The 17,209-nt window shown below is 37.0% G+C and overlaps 1 long non-coding RNA gene across 2 annotated transcripts; it reads right to left on the bottom strand.

Annotated features, from left to right (window-relative positions):
• Positions 1 to 1,515: 1,515 nt before the first annotated feature.
• On the bottom strand, positions 1,516 to 17,209 carry LOC136828762 (uncharacterized). Of its 2 annotated transcripts, none has more exons than XR_010850213.1 (4): positions 16,968 to 17,209; positions 6,818 to 6,956; positions 4,032 to 4,170; positions 1,516 to 3,365 (listed from the first exon to the last, which is right to left on the bottom strand). It is a non-coding gene; the product is annotated as an uncharacterized lncRNA (long non-coding RNA). The 2 variants fall into 2 exon arrangements; XR_010850212.1 differs by lacking the exon at positions 16,968 to 17,209 and adding an exon at positions 11,089 to 11,226.

The following is a 17,209-nucleotide window of genomic DNA, read 5'->3' as shown; positions in this document are numbered from 1 at the left end:
TACACAAACCATCGGTCCTTTACATTAGGAAGACTCACTGGCTGGAGGAAGGAATCTGAGTGAGTCTCTATGACCTGACTGGAGTTCACTACACTTTGTGTTCCCTTCCTAGTCAATAGAGCGAGGAAGGGAAAGCTGCCTCTGACAAAAATGATTGGGTTGTAAGAAACACAAGATCAATTGTCAGACTTCTGGGTCCCTTTGCATGAATGAGAAAGTAGACAAGGAAGAACTTTGATAGCCTGTGACATTAAGGCAAATAAAAGCACTGGGTTTGTCTTATTGTCATGGTCTCCTTCCTCCCCTTGCTAGAGGAAGGAGCAGGGTTGCTTCTGATTCTGAAGGGAAATAGAACAGAAGCTCTAGTTGAGTGCTTACCTGCATCAACCACCAGATCCAGCATGTAACAGCACTTCTGCTCTCTGCCTGTAGGAAGAGAGTCGAGATGAGAAGGAAGAGAGGCCAGTCACTCCACAGCCATTCTCCCAATCACAACCGTATAAATTAGGCAAGACGCAACCTGTCCTCTTAGAGAGCCGGGGGTAAGCTACACAACTTGTTGAGCAGACACGACAGGACCCAAGGAAAAAGTGTCCAAGGACTTGTGGGCAACATCCCGAAGGTAGAAGGAAGTGAATGTGGTCTGCTGGGACCACAAACCCTCCTTCAAAACCTGTGGGACCGACAGGTTCTACCGGAATGCGAGGGACGAACCAATGCTGTGGACTTCGTGAGCTCTCAGACAAAGCATACTGGTGTCATCTTTTCCAGCAGCAGAATTCGCTATCCTTATCGTCTCACAAAGCCAGAAAGACATCACGTTCTTGAACACTTCTTTCTTGGTCGCGCCAGCACTAACGATGAGCCATCGACACTCAGGCTGGAGATGGCAAGTCCTCTTCAGGTGGCGCCACAGCACCCTAACAGGACACAGTAGCATCTCGTCTGGGTCATTACCAACAAAGCCCTCTAGGGAGGGGATCTTGAAGGAGATACGACCCCGACAGGTCACCCACCAAGGGAGTCATAGGGGTGTACAACCCTCAGATGATGCCTTGGTAGGCTTCCTTCAGTACTGTCTCCTCCCCTCAAACTTCACCCATTGCTCAGCAGACCAGGAACAACACTCTGAACAGGGTGAATTACGAGAAAACACACGTCCCCTGCAAATGGAGCAAAGGGCATGTGGGTTCATATCAACATGTGAGCAGAAGCTATTGCACTTCTCACCCCCTACCCCAGGGCATACACGTTGGGGGAAGGAGGGCTTACAAAGCTTATCAACATTCATAGCAAAAAACAAGAAAGACCTCAATGGGAAAACAGCTCAACAGCAGCCAGGGCAGTGAGTGACAAACACGTCTGCAGCGCATGACGGCCGAAAGCAAATTGGAATGTTTACATCCGGGTAGGCGGTACTCCCGCCCCCCGGACGGTAGTTAACTGCCTAACCACCTTGTTCAAAAGTTCAACAGCCATTTCCAGCTTCGCTGAAAGTAATTCCTAATGTAAAGGACCAACGGTTAGTATATCATGTCGGAACAAACACTTTTTTAAAGGGCTCAAGTGACTGTAAGAGTCTGACGTCTGCAATACATGTGTAGCTAATAACTTCACTCTGAATGATCAACAAATGCAAGTGGCCTTGCTGATGCTGTTACACAAATGTGTCAAGAATCCTTGAAAACCAAGAGACTTCAAGATAAGTTCTTGATAAACCAGGAGCCCAAGATCAACTGCCTGACACCAGCAGTGGAACTCAAGACTAGTCTCTAGTCAGGGCATATGCCCTGGCCATGTCCCTGAACTAGGAGGAGCAAGTCCGAAAAGTCAGGACAGCATACCAGTCCTCATATATGTTGGGGCAATTAGTGCATCCTAAACAATCATAACTAAAAAAACAGAGCACATAAGAAAACTATAAAAACCCCCATAAAACCTGAATTTGCAATTCTCTATGCAAGATATTTTCAGTGAAATAATACCTAATGATAGCTTAATAAGAGCCTAATAAATAGCCTGATGATGTGTTGTCTTCCTCTAGGTAGCAAGTGCAAGCTGTGATGGGTTTCCTTGCGTGACCAGTATCGATACTTAAGGAAGATCGTTACAAAAAGTGGTCAGGAGTAACAAGTAAAACAAAATGCAAGTATGCTGATGAAATGTCCTTTGTGAAGCCTTTTTTGTGAGAGAGAGAGAGAGAGAGTGTCTAATCTAGCAACTGATGGAGGAAGTGTGGATACTGAGGCTGTGGAAGATACAGAGACGGTCAATATGGAATTACAACCAAAAAAATAGAAATGTAGCAGTGGTGGAGACCAGCCACCTATTGGAGAGATGTGTTCAGGACAAGTAGGCAAGTGTGCAATCAAGACGACAGTGCGTACTTCACCACGAAAATCCATGCCAACACCTCAGACAGCTTCTGCCATGCTAATGAAATATTCAGTAGATAATGACAGGGAAAATGTGTCTACTGATCCAACTGATTTGTTCTTTAATAACATGGCTGCTACAATAAAGAAATTTTCCCCCTAGAATTATCAAAATATTATCAAAACTAAAATTTTTTCACTTGTATCAGAGTAAGAGATGATACAAATTTTAGAGCATATTCCACCTGCTGCATCAGCTACACCAGCACCTGGATACACTACAATACCAGCCACAGTTCAAAACAATAACACAGTTGATTCACCATATCCTTCACCATCATCCTATTCACACCACTCAGGAGAAAACATGGACAACCAGTTCCAGAACATGTAAAGGACATGAAAAGGACTCTGTATACACCCATTAGAACATGCTCTGTACTATCCTAATGCACAAAATAAAAAAAAGACTGTAATAATACTGTAGTTTGATACTAATCTTAAGCATACAGCCAGTTTTTCTTTCGGTGGAATAGCCTCCCGAAAATTAGTCTTCTTGAGGAGGTCTCCCTCTACTTTGTCAACCAGCTAGTTGAATTTAGATTTTGAAATTCTAAAATACTGAAAGACCTTAACTTCATCATCTTCCAGCTTCTTGTAGAGTCCAGTATTCACAGTCTTCTTTTCTGTTCCCCAATGATTTATGTACCCATAATTGCTTCTCTTTGGGTTTCAACTCACTCTCATCATCTAAAAGAAGTGCAATTAATGCAAGTTTCTTAACACTAAATCTGAGGTGCCATGACTACTGGGAGGTTGGGCACGGATTGAACGGGATCGTGATGGAGGAGTGTGAATACTTGGCACGGCTGATGGGACGGTGACGTGAAGTGATGTGTCGGTGACATGATGGTATAATGTGAATCAGCATTAATTCTCTGCCAACCTTTGCTTTTTCCACCCTCCACAACCATAACATACTGGAGTGTCCTGAAAAAAAAGGGGGGTTAGCCTATAAAGTACCCACTTTAGAAACATCAGAAAGTTATTCCACTTGTTTTCCAGATGCTCATCTGTCCATGCTAGACCTGGGCAACTCTGAATTTATAAACATGTATGTCAGGAATCACAGGTATGTGACTTTTTACTATGCTGACATTTCTATGTTAAGTACACAGGAACCTTTCATATAGGCCAAAGGCTTTCCTTTTATACGAGGGCATATTCTTGCAAAATTCTGCTTTAACTTTTTACATGACATACAAAGATGTTAAATACACAATGAGAAAATCTTTTATCAAGTCATCAACAAATAAGTGAACATAATGAAAAAATTTTGTACAGCAACTTTACTTCAATGACACTGAAGTCTGATTACAGTACTACATGCTCCTAATAAACTGATTAAGTTAAACTTGACGGATCTTTCCTAGATGGTGACCCCCCCTAAGATGTTACCCTGGTATGTATCCACTTTTGCTGCATGTTTAGTCAAGTCCATTGGCAAATACTGTAAACACATGAACAAAAGACTGTAAATAAAAAGAAAATGACCCCCAAGAAGTATTAGTCCTACATAACGACCCCCACCCCCATCTTAGGAAAGACCCAGCATGGCTGCTGGCATTAACAGCCTTCAAAGGACCATTCACATACCTTATCAGGATACAACTACAAGACAGCGAACAAAATCTCCACCATGAACTTCAGTTCCTATTATTCTCGTTCCCTTCATAGTGACTCAATCACAGTGCAGACCCCCATGACAACACAAGATTTGACTGGATTCACTGGCCTGCAACACAAGGGAAAATTAAAATTTGCTACCAACTCCTTATAACTTCAAAAACATTCAAATAATTTTCCAAAATGGCAAATTACTAATAATGCTATAAATCCCAATCATTCCACATTCAAAATAAAATAAATTTTCTGACAACCTCATAGTTCTGACCACGTCTCCTCAGATCATTTTCACAAGGGTTAGGACTGACTTTAAACTCTTATCTCATTCCAGCATCTGATAAAGCATAATCTTTACAATCATTGCACTTGACTATACAGACAAGTTGTCACCATTGTGCTCATATTAACTCAAACTTAATTTTAAAATAATTACCTTGCAATGAAGCTGGGAGCCTAGCCTCCAGCAAAGAATCTGATAACAAAGACCGTGCCCTTCACAGTGCAAAGGCTATCATAATATTTAACAAATTTGGTCTCTACCCAGTATCATGAAATTAAATATAGAATTAAAAAATTGTATGAAATAAGTTTCTGACATGCATTTTACGACATATTTTACAGCAGTGTTGATGCACCCTTACCTAACCTGTTACACAAGACAAAACAGAGATATCATATTACCCAAGAAAGTTGTTGAAACTTCAGTAAGATCAAAATACTTTTAAACAACACAGTTTCTCTGATTAAATGTTAATAATAACTACATAAGTAACTGGTGAGGACATTTATAAAACTATTGACACTCGGGTAAAGAGTACAAAGAGTACCAGTATTGTTTAAGTTTTAAAAAATACATAATTTAATTCATGTCTTTTTCCTTTGCTGAATACTGAAAATATAGTTCTACTATCACACCATTGACATAACCACATAAATAGTTTTTATCACTACTAGGCTAATCCTACCAGCCTGCTATGAGGTTTGTATACATACACACACACACATGCTAAACATCCCTTGGGATTTTGTGCTTCATTTATAGCCTGGCAGTAGTTTTCAACATGAGTTTGTAGCATAACCTCACAGCCAGTACCGTTCTACAAAATCTGGTAAAACTGAAGACAACTACTGTGTCCCTCTGGTTCAGTAACTATCAGTTCTAGTGCAAAATTGGCACCATGTTTAGTACCAGCCACTTGGGGATGAACGTCAAACATAAAAGACTGTAAATATCATAAACACAAATAAATGGCATAAAGATACACAAAGACGTGAGAAAATAGCAGTAAATATTATGGTCGCCAACTGGTGGGAACCAGGCCAAAGCAGTCTTCAGTCTTACCCATAATTTGTTGTAAAATCGAAACCCTGATTTTGGAATGCATGCATTCATGGGATAAAAAACATTTTTTCATGTACGTTTACAGTGCATGCAAATGAAAATTTAAAACCATTTTTGTCCACCTGAATTTTCATATTTCGAACCATTCATTAAGTCTACACTACTTATTATCCCATTAAAAACACTGCGGTTTTGACTTTCCCTCAACCTTGCTTACTTCTTCTTCCCTAGGTAAGTTACTATTATAAGTATTCACTACTTGTCTACTGAAAATTCTGACCAAATTAATAGCCAAGATAATAAAATACCAAATTATTGTATCTTGAAGCCATTCCAAGTGTCTATACTTCAATAGCCTGAATTGGGAAAGACATTTCTGTCCTAAACTATAGCCTATGTAGCGTAGCCTAATGTACAATTCAGGTCATCCTAAAATAAATTGTATTTATAAACATCGACATGGGCCAAAGACCTAGGGTTATAGCTTACGGTATCTATGCCAAGCAAATTAGGACACCGATGCCCTATTAGATTTAATCACTAACAATTAACTTCTGGCTTTGACGTTTAATTACTATTTGGGGGGTCCATGGGGGACGACACCAGGTCAGGGCACGGCACCTTAAGTGAAGTCAGGCAGTAAGGTCTGGTTAGGTCAGGACCTGGGGCTAAATCTTGAAACCTGACAGAGGGTACCTACTAAGCAATGGTTTCCTCTATTCATTCGTTTCTAGACAATGCCTTTCTATACAGTGGGTACTTTATAGGGTTAGCCTATAAAGTACCCACTTTAGAAACATCAGAAAGTTATTACACTTGTTTCCAGATGCTCATCTGTCCATGCTAGACCTGGGCAACTCTGAATTTATAAACATGTATGTCAGGAAACACAGATATGGGAGTTTTTACCATGCTGACATTTCTATGTTAAGTTCACAAGAACCTTTCATATAGGCCAAAGGCTTTCATTTTATATGAGGGCATATTCTTGCAAAATTCTGCTTTAACTTTTTACATGAGATACAAAGATGTTAAATACACAATGAGAAAATCTTTTATCAAGTCATCAATAAATAAGTGAACATGAAAAACTTTTGTACAGTAAATTAACTTCGATGACACTGCAGTCTGATTACAGTACTACATGCTCCTAATAAACTGATTAAGTTAAACTTGACAGATCTTTCCTAGATGGTGACCCCCCTAAGATTTTAACCTGGCATGTATCCACTTTTGCTGCATGTTTAGTACAAGTCCATTGGCGAATACTGTAAACACATGAACAAAAGACTGTAAATAAAAAGAAAATGACCCCCAAGAAGTATTAGTCCTACATAACGACCCCCACCCCCATCTTAGGAAAGACCCAGCATGGCTGCTGGCATTAGCAGCCTTCAAAGGACCATTCACATACCTTATCAGGATACAACTACAAGACAGCGAACAAAATCTCCACCATGAACTTCAGTTCCTATTATTCTCGTTCCCTTCATAGTGACTCAATCACAGTGCAGACCCCCATGACAACACAAGATTTGACTGGATTCACTGGCCTGCAACACAAGGGAAAATTAAAATTTGCTGCCAACTCCTTACAACTTCAAAAACATTCAAATACTTTTCCAAATGGCAAATTACTAATAACGCTACAAATCACAATCATTCCATATTCAAAATAAAATAAATTTTCCAACAACCTCATAGTTCTGACCATGTCTCCTCAGATCATTTTCACAAGGGGTAGGACTGACTTTAAACTCTTATCTCATTCCAGCATCTGATAAAGCATAGTCTTTACAATCTTTGCACTTGACTACACAGACAAGTTGTCACCATTGTGCTTGTATTAACTCAAACCTACTTTTAAAATAATTACCTTGCAATGAAGCTGGGAGCCTAAGCTTAACCTCCAGCAAAGAATCTGATAAAGACCGTGCCCTTCACAGTGCAAAGGTTATCATAAACATTTAACAAATTTGGTCTCTACCCAGTATCAAGAAACTAAATATAAAAATTAAAAAAATTGTATGAAATAAGTTTCTGACATGCATTTTACAACATATTTTACAGCAGTGTTGATGCACCCTCACCTAACCTTTTACACAAGACAAAACAGATATATCATATTACCCAAGAAAGTTGTTGAAACTTCAGTAAGACTGGTGAGGACATTTATAAAACTACTGACACTCGGGTAAAGAGTACAAAGAGTACCAGTATCATTTAAGTTTTAAAAAATACATAATTTAATTCATGGTTTTTTCCTTTGCTGAATACTGAAAATATAGTTCCACTATCACACCACTGATATGACCACATAAATAGTTTTTATCACTACTAGGCTAATCCTACCAGCCTGCTATGAGGTTTGTATACATACACACACATGCTAAACATCACATGGGATTTTGTGCTTCGTTTATAATCTGGCAGTAGTTTTCAACATGAGTTTGTAGCATAACCTCATAGCCAGTACTGTTCTACAAAATCTGGTAAAACTGAAGGCAACTACCGTGTCCCTCTGGTTCAGTAACTATCAGCTCAAGTGCAAAATTGGCACCATGTTTAGTACCAGCCACTTGGGGATGAACATAAAACATAAACAAAAGACTGTAAATATCATAAGCACAAATACATGGCATAAAGATACACAAAGATGTGAGAAAATAGCATTAAGTATTACGGTCGCCAATTGGTGGGAACCAGGCCAAAGCAGTCTTCAGTCTTACCCAAAATTTGTTGTAAAATCCAAAAACTGATTTTGGAATGCATGCATTCATGGGATAAATAACTTTTTTCATGTAAGTTTACAGTGCATGCAAATGAAAATTTAAAACCATTTTTGTTCACCTGAATTTTCATATTTCGAACCATTCATAGGGTCTTGATTACTTATTACCCCATTAAAAACACTGCAGTTTTGACTTTCCCTCAACCTTGCTTGCTTCTTCCCTACGTAAGTTACTATAAGAAGTATTCACTACTTATCTACTGAAAATTCTGACCAAATGAATAGCCAAGACGGTAGATCTAAGCCGGCTGTCCGCGGTGGGCTAGGTTATGGCAGTTGACATTTTTCTATAGAACTTTACTTGCTGAACAAGAATTTAAAGTAATATTTTGTCGCTCGGCTGTAATTAAGCTGTAAATTACCTTAGCACTGTAGCCAACAGTAAGGGGGACCGGTTGGGAATCTGGGTCCTGGGTGGGTAAAAACACTTTCGAGAATAGCTCACGGTGAGGGGGACCTGTTGGGAATTCGGGGTTCTGGGTGGGGTAAATAACTTGGGAAAAGGTTTGGGCAATTTATTGTTGTATTTCCAGTTATATATGTCATTTGGAACACGAAAAACAAGCGTAAAAATAAGGGGGAATAAATGGACAGTGCGAGCCGTTACAAAGGCACTTTTCACATACCACTACTACTGCTGATTCCAGGCCATGTCACGCATGCGCGGTCTTACAGGGAGCTTTCGGTTCATCCAATGCCTCCAACTGAGAGAGTAGTTGGTGGGTTTTTGGCGGGTGGCTGTACCCAACCAATCACGTTGCAACGTTACCCCAACATTACGTTTCACCCAGGTGGAGAATTTGGGGGATACATAAACTCAGTTACATGTATTCCTTTTGCTCAACTGTTTTATAACCGTTTCCTATTCGTTGTAGCTTGTGCCTACAACGTTCTTCCAGTACTTTTCCGTTCACAAATATATTGACGTCTCTTCGCAACATGATTTTACCATAAATAACTTACAAAATTACTTTACATTTGTCGGCAGACACCTGAAGCATGTATATGGGGTAGGAGGAGAAGGGTCTTGCAGGACGTTTCGCTACCACTTTCTCTCAGTGACGTTAACAGAAACCTTTTTTTACATATTTTGTAAGCCCTGTGGTTGGCGCGCGCAGCGCAATATTACCGCTTGCCAGAGCATACGAGCCTGCCAGATTATTTTAAAAATGCGGATAAGGCGCGCAGCTGCCGTTCCATACCCCAAAACTGAAAGCAGAAATACACTTTTAGCACCCCCAACTTTATCCTTCCTACCCTGTTCCGGTGCAGTTCACCGGCACAGTTCACTCACTCTTCAACCCAGCATGATGACGGACGTAACCCCCGGAACCTCCCGCTCCTCTGAGCCTGTAACCAAGTGCAATTTGCCTCTTACCTGTGTCAATTGCTACCTTAGTTATAAGGACTACATTGTACCGGGGACAACTATTGTATCTGATTGCTGGAGAGCTTATGACTGCCTGAAGGACGAAGGCTACGTGCACTTAACCGTCAATCACTCCATGAACTTTGTGGACCCAGTAACTGGTGCGCATACAAATACTATTGAGAGGAGGTGGAGGGAACTTCGTGAGACGACGCCTAGGTACGGCCGTAGGGGGTACAACTTCGTCGGGTACTTGGCAGTAGCCCATTTTAAAATCCACTTTGATGACCCGAAGACGAGGCTCCACGCGTTTGTAAAGGCGGCGGCTGAATTGTACCCTCCACCCCTTTAAGGTAAGGTTCCTAAACTATCTTCTTTATTAGTAGGTAGTTAGGTCACCTGTGTTTTGGTGTTATTAGGTTTTAGTGCTTTTCATGTAGGAGCGTTATTATTTTTTGGGTAACTGTCATTTAACGCCATGTTTCTACATAACAGTCCTACGTCACTTTACCAACTTGTACCTTTTGTGCAGTACCTCTCCTTCCCTCCCGCCTGCTGAACATATGGCTCCCTAGTGGTTACGTAACCCAAGATGGCGGATTTGTTTACCGTTTACGTTTCTTCGCCCTGATGGCAAGCAACGGTTAGTGTGTAGTTGAGGTAGCCTGTGGCAGTTGACGTTTTTCAGTGTTGCTTTGCTTGCTTTGCATGAGTTTAGGGTAATATTTTGCCCGTCGGCTGCAGCTAAACTGTAATTTACCCTTGAGCTGTATGTGCCAGTGCAGGGGACCCACGGTACCGGTGTGCAGTCTTCGGGGTCTATTACGCTTTAGTTACAGCCGACCGACAAGATTTTACTTGAAATTCTTGTTCAGCAGGTCAAGTTCTATAGAAAAACGTCAACTGCCATAGGCTACCTCACTGCGGACAGCGGGCTTAGAATTACCGCCAAGACAATCAAATACCAAATTATTGTATCTTGAAGTCATTCCAAGGGTCTATACTTCAATAGCCTGAATTGGGAAAGACATTTCTGCCCTAAACTATAGCCTATGTAGCGTAGGATGGGTTCAGAGTTATCATTTAGGGTAAGGCTGTACCCACAATACCGCTCCTTGCCTAATGTACAATTGAGATCATTCTAAAATAACTTGTATGTATAAACATCGACCTGGGCCACACACCTAGGATTACAGCTTAGGGTACCTATGCCAAGCAAATTAGGATACAATGCCCTATTATTAGATTTAATCACTAACAATTAACTTCTGGCTTTTAAATAACACAAACACTGATGTTTAGTGTTACTTTGGGGGGTCCACGGAGGACGGCGCCAGGTCAGGGCACGGCACCTTAAGTGAAGTCAGGAAGGTAAGGTCTGATTAGGTCAGGACCCCGGCTAAATCTTGATACCTTACAGGGTACCATACTTACTAACCAAAGGTTTCCTCTGCTAATTCCTTTCTAGACAATGCCCTTCTATTAATCACTGTTAATATTATTAATTAATAATTATTATAATCACCTGGAATCAAATTACGATCTTCCCTTTCCTTGGATAAAATAAAAAAACACAAAGACAACGATAAACTAAATAATTCACGACTTGACCGGCTCCACTTTCGGTGACAATTGTCTGTTTATATTTCGGGCGAGGAGCGATAACGAACCTAAAATAAAAGCAAAAAATTAAATAATCACAAAAGTTAATAGCGTTATTAATTTTCTTTAAAAACTAAACCAAATATATTTATATAATATATATAAACGTATATATCGGTTATAGAAGTTATTTAACGATTACATAACATTTCGGTGATTGACGTAAAATAAAAAAAATATTGTATAAGATTAGATTTATTATCTCTAAATAATTAAATTATATTATTTCATAATTTATTTCAATAATTAAAACATATATTAATTGACAAATTTATTAAATGGTTAACTAATATTGTGGCAATTAATTTTAGGCTCGTGTTTTCAAGAAAATTACAGGGCCAGAGAAGCTATAGACACCTATTGGCATTTTAAGTAACTAAATGGACACACAAAAAATTAAGACTAACTGACAACCTTGTATGTTTACACAAAGTCTTCCCTTCGGTTTTACGTAAATAACAACAAATTTTAACCATTAAATATGATATATAGATTAATAAAACATTCTTATTTTCGAATTTTCTAAAGATTACTTTTCGTTTTTGCGAAATGTTCTGAAACAAATCGATTTAAAAACATTATAAAGCAATTATTGAACATCTGGCATTTTACAGCATATAGCTATTGTCTAAGCTTTACATAAACTGCATATAAAAATATTTATTTCTAGTGATTTAATTATTTTCAATAATATTATTAAAATATTATATTTAATGATATAAAAAGGTATCATTAATAAAGATTTTATTGAAAAATTTTAATAATTTTGAGAGATTTTGTCGAGTCTTCTTGTAAAATAATTCCAAGACGTCATTGAATGGGAAACTGGACTAAAATAGCATTGAATTCGTCACGTAGAAAGTTTATTCAGTTAGTGAATAAATTGGCACCAAATACGTATAAAATCATATCTTTAGCAACACAGATGAGCCAGAACTACACCATGTAAAATACTTACTTTAAATAATATTTTTAAAGTCACTGCCAGTATTTTATAACTGTACAGAATATCTATGATTTAAAGTATTATTTGTAAAATTCTCTGTTTAATATAGAATATAGATGGGAAATTAATGAAGACTCATTAACTATCAAAGGTGATTAGCGGAAATTACGAAAATTCTTCATAAATTATATATAAAATAATTATTGACAATTTTTACAAATCACATGACTCGAACATAATAAATTAAAGCCTAAATCTTCTAATCTAAACCTATTTAAATCTAGAATACACCCGAGATCCTATATTTATATGAAAAAATATATATTTTATATAATTTCAAAATTTCATCTCATTACTCTATTTTTACTATAGGCTCGTTTACCTCAAAAAGCATCGGCTTTTCTGCGTCGTCTGCTGGGAATTTTCAAAAAAGGACTATTGTCTTTTATGCTTTAAAAACTATAAAATATTTCAATTTTTATCATAAAGAGATCTGTATTAAAAATACTGTGAAATACTAATTTTAAAACAAATCCTACCATTTTTTTATTGTAAAATAAATTATTTTTAAGGATTTCTGCTCTGAATGATTTGGTAACTAAAAAAATTCGCACAATTAATACTAATTGACAACTTTGTTTGTTTGCATAAACGTTTAACCTTCGATTCTGCATAAATAACAACGAATTTTAACGATTTAATATGATATATATATTTAAAAATCATTCTTATTTTCTTTGCTCTCAAATATTATTCTTCGCTTTGGCTAAAAACTCCAAAATAAACCTATTTTAAAATCGTTATAAAGCAACTATTGAATGGAGGGCTCTTTGCAGTCTATAATTATTGTTTAAGCTTTAAAAAACTAAATTAAAAATATATATTTCAAAATTTTGAATTATATGTCACAATGTTACTAAAATATTATATTTAATGATATAAAAGGCCACCAGAAATGGAGATTTTCTAATAAAAACAAGAAATCTTAAAGGTATTTTCCCTTAGTTGTAAAACAGTCAGGCTATCTTTGAACTTGGCAGAAAGTTTAAAGTAAAACACTAAATCATATTTCAAAAGTCAATAAATGTACAATTTATAAGCACCAAACCAAATCACATTATATATTTATATATGTTATACCTTAAAAATTTATATTTAATCATAAAATTAAAATATTTTTGCGAGATTTTGTCGAGTCTTTCTGTAAAAATTTTTCCGAGACGTCATTGAATGGGAAACTGGACTCAAATAGTACTGAATTCGTCATATTGAAAATGTATTCAGTTTGGGATAAAATTTATATTAAATATGTATTAAATCATAATTATGTTTAGTCATAAATGCATCAGAACTGCACCATATGAAAGATTTACTTCAAATAACGATTTTTAAATATAACTGGCAGTATCTTGTAATTACGTAGACTATTATCCATGATTTAAAGTTTTATTTATATCTAAACCATGAAATTATCTAACTCTCATTAGCTATGAAGGGTAATTATTTTAAATTACAAAAATTATTAATAAAATATATAAATAAAATAACTGATAGCAACTTAACAATTCTTGTAACTTAAAGCTTTTGATATATTATGACAATTTAATCAGGAAATCTCTCAATCTAGTCCACTTTAAATCTAAAATAAACAAAAGTTCCTATATTTATATGAATAATATATATATATATATATATATATATATATATATATATATATATATATATATATATATATATTATACAGAATATTGTATATATATATATATATATATATATATATATATATATATATATATATATATATATATATATATATATATATATATATATATATATATAGGATACAGGCAGGACAGCAAATCAGTCAGACATATCAAGGATTGAGGGCAGTGGAAACAGACTGGTACATAAAAACATCTTTATTTTTGCCGACGTTTCAAGACAACAAGTCTCATTTTCAAGGCTGCAATAAAAGAATAAATATTGAGAATACATATAAAATATACAAAAATCTCTTTAAAAACATTTGTACATAACCATAGTTCATGCGTTGCTGGGGTACCAACCTATATAGAAGGGAGAAGGAGGGCGACTGGAATACGGGCAAGTGAAAAGCAAGGAAGACGGTTACGACAGGTAGAGAGGGTGGAGGAGTTTTGGGCATTCAACAATGGTACTGTCTGTTTGATAATTAACGATTCCAGAATAGAGAGTGCTAGCTCGGAAGAGGCCCTTGTAATGATTTTAAATTGATCGTATTCAATGTAATTACCACATTTTTGGCATGCTCCTGATATTTGAAAATTCAGGATTACTTAGTTTATTGCCCGTTCGATAGCTCACACCTTTGTGAGAATCGGCGCGAACCTTAAGAAGTCTTTGGGTGCAACCCGACGTAAGTTCCTCGAGAACACCGAGGACAATCATATTTATATACTACCCCAGACGTCATAAGGTCGCTTAAACGGTCTTTAATACTGAATAAAGAACCAATTTTCAAAGGATTCTTTGGAATTAGATTAATTTTGACGGCTCCATAATGCCTAGAAATAATTTGAGAAAGCTTTTGGCTAAAAGTTTTATCATGTACAAATGGAACACTGGCATAGACTTCAAGTTTGGGAACAGTTGGAATCTTGTACTTTGGCATGAAGTTGTCCTCTAATATTTTCCGCACATATTGAAAGAATAAGTTTGATGGAAAATAATTGTTGGTGAAAAAACAATGTAAAAATTGTATTTCCTTATTAAAAACATGCCAGTTCGAGGATAAATGGAAGGCTCTATATAAAAGAGTAGACAAAGCATTTAGTTTAAAATTAAAAAAGCAGCTACTATAAAATGAGACTTGTTGTCTTGAAACGTCGGCAAAAATAAAGATGTTTTTATGTACCAGTCTGTTTCCACTGCCCTCAATCCTTGATATATATATATATATATATAAATTTCATCTCATTGTCGTACTTTTATTTTAAGCTCATTTATCTTAAAAATATTCGCCTGCTGGGCATTTTAAGAAAAGGACTATTGCCTTTTATGACCTAAAAAAACCTATAAAATATTGTATATCTTGGTTTTTAAGGGATTTTCATATAAACATATATGTACAGATACCAATTTTATCACAAAACCATATTTTATTGTAAAATCAATCATTTTCAAGACTTCCTGATCTCACCGCCTTGGTAACTAAGAAAGCAGACGAATTTCTGAAGCGATCGAACCGCAGTTTTATTAAAAATTGATTTACGGTGAAGTGGAAGTGGAGAAAAATGAAGTGGAAAAATTAAGAGGAAGGAGAAAATGAACAGGAAAAACTTGAAATGAAATGGAATTGGAGAGAGAGAGAGAGAGAGAGAGAGAGAGAGAGAGAGAGAGAGAGAGAGAGAGAAAGAGAGAGAGAGAGAGAGAGAGAGAGAGAATGGCCTTGTGACAGCACAAGCACTTGCTCCTTTGAATAACCCATTTGGAGAGAGAGAGAGAGAGAGAGAGAGAGAGAGAGAGAGAAATGTTTTGTGACATAAGAACTTACAGCCTTGAATTAGCCAAGGAGAGAGAGAGAGAGAGAGAGAGAGAGAGAGAGAGAGAGAGAGAGAGAGAGAGAGAGAGAGAGAGAGAGAGAACGCTACTCGAATCGTCTCAACAAGACAGACGAGTGCAAATAATATTAAAGACGTGGTGCCGCTTTGGCGTGTCCTACCAATCAGTTTCTGCTTTATTGTGTATCCTACCGCCACATTTGTATCCTACTGTCTAACGTATGGGGAAAAGCAAAAAAGGGAGGATTGCCATTTATTGTTGAATTATAAAATTTAAAGCGGTAAAAATTATGAAACAAGAAATTTGACAAAAAATTCATAAAAACAAGATATTTGAATCCTTTAAATAAAAACATTCTGAATGTCATTTGACATATCGAGAAAAAAGTCGGCACTATTTCCCTTTGAAAACCTCCAACAGACCTCGTATAAATGTCCCTGCAGATGATGGCTAGGCATTCCTTGTCTTTTCTTCATTATCTTAATCTTGCTTTCTAGCCAAGTTCTTTCAATTTCTTGGGTATGAGCAGAAGTATTAGGATCTACAAAATAAGGCTGCAAGTTCTTATGTTGTCACAAAATAATTCTGTCTCTCTTTCTCCAAATGGGTTATTCAAAAGAGCAAGTGCTTATGCTGTCACAAGGCCATTCTCTCTCTCTCTCTCTCTCTTCCCGCCCTTGTGTGCGCCTCTCTCTCTCTCTCTCTCTCTCTCTCTGACTCTAATGTTTACGGTGTAATGTACATACCCCAATTGTGAAAGTCTGCGATGAGCAGGCCATTCATCAGAGTGTATCCATCATCCACTTGCTACTTCCCTGTCAATGATGGGTAACAAAGTTGCAGCATCTCTATTTTCTACATAGAAATATTGCACATCGTTGCCCTGGCATAAACCAAAGGCCCAAGGACCATCTATACGCTTACCATGATTGCAACTGTTTATGACATTTTCTGGATCTACTATAGCTGATGCTTAGTCTCCTTCCGACAGGTGAATCTTGATTCATAGATTTGAACAAGATTGTTTTCCGTTCCAAACATTTGCCCTCTTCGACTGACAGAAACTATACTAGAACAAACCTCCCGGCAATAACTGAACCAGTCAATCACGGTAGCGGATGATAATCCAGTATACTTTGTAACCTATACTGCTGATAGTTCCATAGACCACAAAAAAAATGAGCTCAATGATTGCACAAAGGCTCAAGTTGCAATTTAAATCGGTATACGAAAAAGAAATTGTTGCCTTTTCTCACAGAGCTGACTGCTTGACAACACTTTCTCCTGCGTCTCCATACTGGCCAATCCTTTCCTCGTGATTTTTTAGCAGTTTGAATGACAGGTCCATCACACTTTTGACAAATATTCCTATCTTTCAGTAATCCATTTTCAATTAGAAAGGTAGTCACAGCACTTTCATTGGAAACAATGTTAGCATAAAAATCCTGAAAATACATCTTGTATGGGTTGTATAAATCCTTTCAGAGTATGAACACAA

Source organism: Macrobrachium rosenbergii, chromosome 43 (assembly GCF_040412425.1).
Source record: "Macrobrachium rosenbergii isolate ZJJX-2024 chromosome 43, ASM4041242v1, whole genome shotgun sequence".
Taxonomy (NCBI): Eukaryota; Metazoa; Arthropoda; class Malacostraca; order Decapoda; family Palaemonidae; genus Macrobrachium; species Macrobrachium rosenbergii.
Note: the sequence above shows the minus strand (reverse complement) of the source record. Positions and strands in the feature narration are given on the sequence as shown.